Source organism: Typha angustifolia, chromosome 13 (genome assembly GCF_048772165.1).
Source record: "Typha angustifolia cultivar Huaian chromosome 13, ASM4877216v1, whole genome shotgun sequence".
In the NCBI taxonomy this organism is placed as follows: domain Eukaryota; kingdom Viridiplantae; phylum Streptophyta; class Magnoliopsida; order Poales; family Typhaceae; genus Typha; species Typha angustifolia.
This window is the reverse complement of record NC_133251.1, coordinates 6,580,166-6,585,863: the sequence shown is the minus strand read 5'-3', so window position 1 is coordinate 6,585,863 and position 5,698 is coordinate 6,580,166.

Here is a 5,698-nt window from a genome sequence, read left to right as displayed (position 1 = left end):
TTTAGTTTAATACTATAGTATTATTTTACTACAAAAGGTAATGTGAAATACTCATGTAGTATATTTTTACCATGGAGTTTAAAATACTATAAAATCACCTAAATACTATGATATTTGAGTATCCAAATATGGTTTTACTGTGACAATATTATAGTAGTTTTGTTTCCAATAATAACAGGTATATTAAAGCAATCAAACACATTAAATTAAAAATATCAATTAGTGAACGAAGAAGTTTAGAAAGAACAAGTGTTAATTGAACACATTAATATAAAATTTAACATAGCATATTCACTCATGAAAAGGTTATCATGAAAGTTATTTATGAAGCATACTAAAAGAATTAGCCTCAATGTAGCCAATAGACTAATTTAGTTGTAGATTGCTTAATGCTAGCTTATTTGACACTATATTTTGATATTTATTTAGGTTAATACATTTTTGTCTTGCAATATTTATTTACATGTATGTGAATTAATTAATGTGATAGAAATAGTTTTTCGATAAAACATTATCTTACCATTAGCAATAACTCATTTTACAAACCTTATTAAATATGGAAGGAACCATGCTCTTGATTAATATGGAACCGTCATGACTCTCATTAGTGGTTTATTTAATCAAAGTAAGCCATTAGGATGACTCTTCACTTATAATTACATGTCTTATGTTCCTTATATCAAATTATAATATAAAATTATTATATGGACCAAGTAGGAGATTATTGGTATTAAGTTCAGAATTAATAATTATTATTCTATTTGATGTGATTCATATAAAAATCTAAATTTGATAAAGATTCATTTAGATAATCATTATCAATTAACTGGGTCAAAAATCTTAATTTATCTCTAATATGATGAACGGTAGGGATAAAGAGATGATATTAAATTTCTATATTTTCTTGTAAATATATGAGGGATTTTCATCTATCTCTCATTCGACAATACAACACAAATAAAGTTTGTAACGCAAAAAAAAATGAAATCTCTAAAGTTTTATTGAGGATACATAGATAACTTTCTATATTCAAATGTTAATTAATAACTTTTTATATTCAAATGTTAATTAACAATAGACCATTTTATATTTTTTAATTACATATTTATTAGACAGAACATGAAATTATCACATCGAATCAAGCTCCTGCGATTAAGAATTTCAAAGCATATTTTAGTTATTTATTAAATCTCATAGCCAATGAAATTGCTTTAAGGAATTTTTTAGTTTTTATAGTAGAAAATGTAAACTATAACTACAAAAAATATTAGGGTACTAACATAATTTTTATAGTATAAAAGGTAAACTATATTACTATAAAAAAGTAGAACACCGTCGTACTGCTTAGGATAGTTGGTATCGATACAAAAGAGATTTATACAATCACAAGGGACACATTGTTTTTTAAAGTACATAAGAAATATTGATGATATTCAAATTAGTGAGGACAATTTGAATATCTCGTTAGTATGGATAAGCGCAATTGGACTGCACTTCAAGGTTGGTAAGCTTGTGAGCATGACATCTGCTAGAGAGTTAGCTCTAGAGTTTTGGCTTTAGCATGAAGAGCATCAATGACAAACAAATTGGCAACACCAGTAAAATATTATATTCTTTTATCATAATTAGCTTTAGGGTTTTTGGCTTTAGATTGGAGAGCATCAGTTAGCAATGCCAGCTAAATTTCTTCTTTCATTGGTCTAGTTGCCATCGCATCATGTGTCCTTGAGTACTTTTAGAAATAGATGATAGAGAAAAATAAAATCTTACTAATTTCAAATAAGACTAGAAACTACTAAAATATAATTTACTCCAAAATATAAGCAGTTGCTTCTAGGTCTATCTTTAATATTAAATTAGGTCCGAAATAATTAAGAGTTTGCCCATATTAAGCTTTAACATTTACTATTTTAGATCGCAATAAATAACATATAAGAAAAACAAAGGATAATTGTAAAATTAATAAATTATATAATAATTAAATTGATGACTCATAATGCATATATGTAGGATAAATAAAACACTCACCTCTAAAATCACATGTCTTCCATGTGGAATAACCCATGTGACTCTCACATGACTTGTTAGTACAATGTTCTCACAAAATATTCAAAAAAGTTCTAAAATACTATAATAGTCCAAGTAGATATAATCTAAAATACATAGTATCATATATCTCAACAAGCCTCTAAAGATACATGTCCATATATAGAACTCAAAATATAGAAGTCATCGCAGGGGCTAAGTCTAATTAGGAAAAATAGAACATATAAACTCTAGAAGAGAAATAAATCAGTTAATCCTTGATACTCTCATTCTCCTCTCCTAACTTTAAAATATTATTCACCAAAATGTAGTGAGTACATAACATAGCAAGTATAATCTAATAATAGTCTATGAACAATATAAATGTATGATGAATATTCAAAAGCATACTCATAATTATCAACATATTAAAATAAACATGTTCAGTATAATTTGCAATAAATTCATATAATCATAAGATACAAAATACATATTAGTATCATAACTTAAATCAACTCTTCATTTCGCAAGGATAAGCTTACATAGAGTCATAGATGATTATATCTCAATATACCCACGTAAAGTCGTAATCCACATAATTCATATAGCGAACATACAAACGAGAAGAAATAATCAATTAGTCGCTTGTACTTGTCTGTGATCATCAAACTAAGGACCCTAGTCATAAGCTTCAATTCCATCTTCATCATCATCACCGTTCTAATAAATCTTCATACACAATATAATTATTACTTATAGTAGAATCATAACATATAACAAAATTATGGCATACAATAAGAAAAGAACATATTACTCAATAGATGCTCTGACCTTACATCATCAATTACTATTAGAGCTATTACCATACCTTACAATTATTTATCTACTATCATCATAGTCTAATCTCAAAACACAACAGTGTGATCACTTAAATGCTATACAAGCTAACAACCTCAGATATAGATCGATAATATAATAATATTATATAATACACTCCATCCTTAAACTTAGGTTGAATGAGTTGAGGGCACTGTTTAGTCATGACTTGACTAATATACATGCAAATTGTGCAATCTCTTCTATCATATGATTTATGTCACAGTCATCAAAATTTATACATATATCACAAATGAATAGATAAGGGTATCTCATGCAAATTATAAGTAGTAATTAATAATAAATAAGCAATAAAATACATATACAAGTAATATTTTTAATAAAGACATGGAAATCACATTATCAAATATGTATAGTACTCATAAACTAATATAAGATCTAACTCGCTTTAAACGTATCTGAATTATGATAAAACTCTCCTCAAATATAGCTCCTATAATGTCTTGAGATCTTACTCACACGGTATCAAATCTACGAGATTTATAGAAGTAATTATGCATATGAAGTGAAATGGTAACCCAAATAATTAATTGAACCTACTAGCTATTATTACAGGTTTCTAGGTTGGGCTGCTATAATAGTCTTGATACTATAAGAGGAAAAATATAGTCTAATAATCCTAAAGAAAAGCTTTAATAAAATATTATATTTAAGAATAAAGTGAATTCGAGGTGTAACTAAATATTATTTAAATTTGATTATAACAAAATAATAGATCTAACATTAGTAGGTACCCAATATTTGGTGGTGCTATGATTTGAAAAAGAAGAGAGTTGTTACTGTACATTTTTAGATTTTAGTTAGATAGTTCTAGTACATTAAATTAATATATATGTATGTATGTGATTAGCTGTAAGATAAAAATATTATTTTTATATTTAATTGAAAAGAAAAGATTGGTTGAAATCATGTAATTAAGTTAATTTATATTATTATATATTTTTGTAAAAATATGATAATTAAGTAAAATATGGTTGACACTCACTTATTGCTATTATAATAAGTTTAGGATTAAGATAAAATAAACACAATTTGAATACATTTACCCATATAAATTGATAAGGTTAAGATATATAACACTAACATAAAATAATTTTGTATAAATTGATATGGTTAAGATATATAACACTAACATAAAATAATTTTGTGAACATAGTGATTGGCTAGAATAGAATATAACTAAGTATTTAATATTTATAATAAGAATATAAAAATTTGGTAGTATAATAGAATAAGACTAGGTTAAAATTTAGATATTGCAAAATATATATTTATAAATATTATAATACTTTAAGTTAATCTAGTGATCACCTAGCATAAAATTAAAATATAAATAACCAAGATATAAATACTTATTGTGAATTATTTTGATGTAAGATATGATTGGGTCCAAATAAAATGCTAAGAGAAAATATTTTAATACTAATTACATTTAACCATAGAGAAAGCAATTAACCGAGTTTGGCTTAATAATATTATTATTATTTTGGGTTAGATCAAAGTGGCTCAACACCCAATGTGTTGCTTCTCCTTCCATGGAGGAAGAAAAATAGAGATCAAGTTCCAAAGTTAATGGCAATAAAGTTATCCTACTCAAGCAACGAAAACCACTATAAAAGATACTATTGGCTTCGACGGAAAGATGAAAAAACAATGATTTATCGACGGAGAGCGAGGTTGGCTTACTCTGGTGAGGCTCTAATGATGCGCGCACAATATGAACATCTTCAAATGAAGAGAAACAAAAAGATGAGAAATGACAATAGAAGAGAAGTATTTCATGCATCCTTTTTCTAAAATTGTTAAGAATAATTCAGGTGTGTTACTATATGGATCATAACTAATATTGTATCAGACTAATCCATGAAAAGAGTATTATCTTAATCTATTAATTTCAAGGAGGTTTAACCTATTACTATTCAATAAGGGTGCGAGACTCATAAATTATCTAACAATTTATTTTTTAGCTTATCTCTAATTATGGTCTCTATATTTATCATCTCTTTAGATCTTCTAGTACAAAAGGATATATCTTCTTTTGGAATTTTAAATATCTTCTTCACTACCAAATTAATGTCTTGATAAAGGCAATATAATTTTCATCAAAATTATTTTTTTAAATTCCTTCGTAAGACTTCCTAAAGATATTTAGCATAATGTGAATTTTTCAAACATGTAAATAGCTAAATGGAATTAATCGAATACTACTTTGCTGAGTGTCGACTAAATCAATAGTTTTAACACTAGGTAGATACATGTGTGTATCCAATATGATATCCATACAAAATAGAGTAACATACTCAATGAGTTTCAACATCAACCACTTATATATATAACATCATTTGGTTTGTGCATAAGATTATTTAAGGATAACTTTATGCGCACATGTTAAATATAAGTTAGGTATATCTATAATTTTACTTACATTTTTTATTTAGTTGTAAAATATATTTATATATTAAATTATGAATAAATATGTTACTTGTAATAAAAATCTTATTTAAAAAACATGTATAACTTTATTGGACTGCTCTATTGATGATAAGACTTTGTGCATAATTTATAACATGACTCATTTTATGTAGATGTTTAATTAAAATATTGATCAGTGAATGTTTGATTGTAAAATATAATTAAAAGAAATCTAATTTATGAATAAGTAACTATAGGCATGAACCAAATGTCACTGTAGCTTAAGACACATGCATAATTTGGTCAAAAACTCTTCGCAAATAGCCACCAAAATGTGGTTAGTCTACTAACAGATAAGATTTAG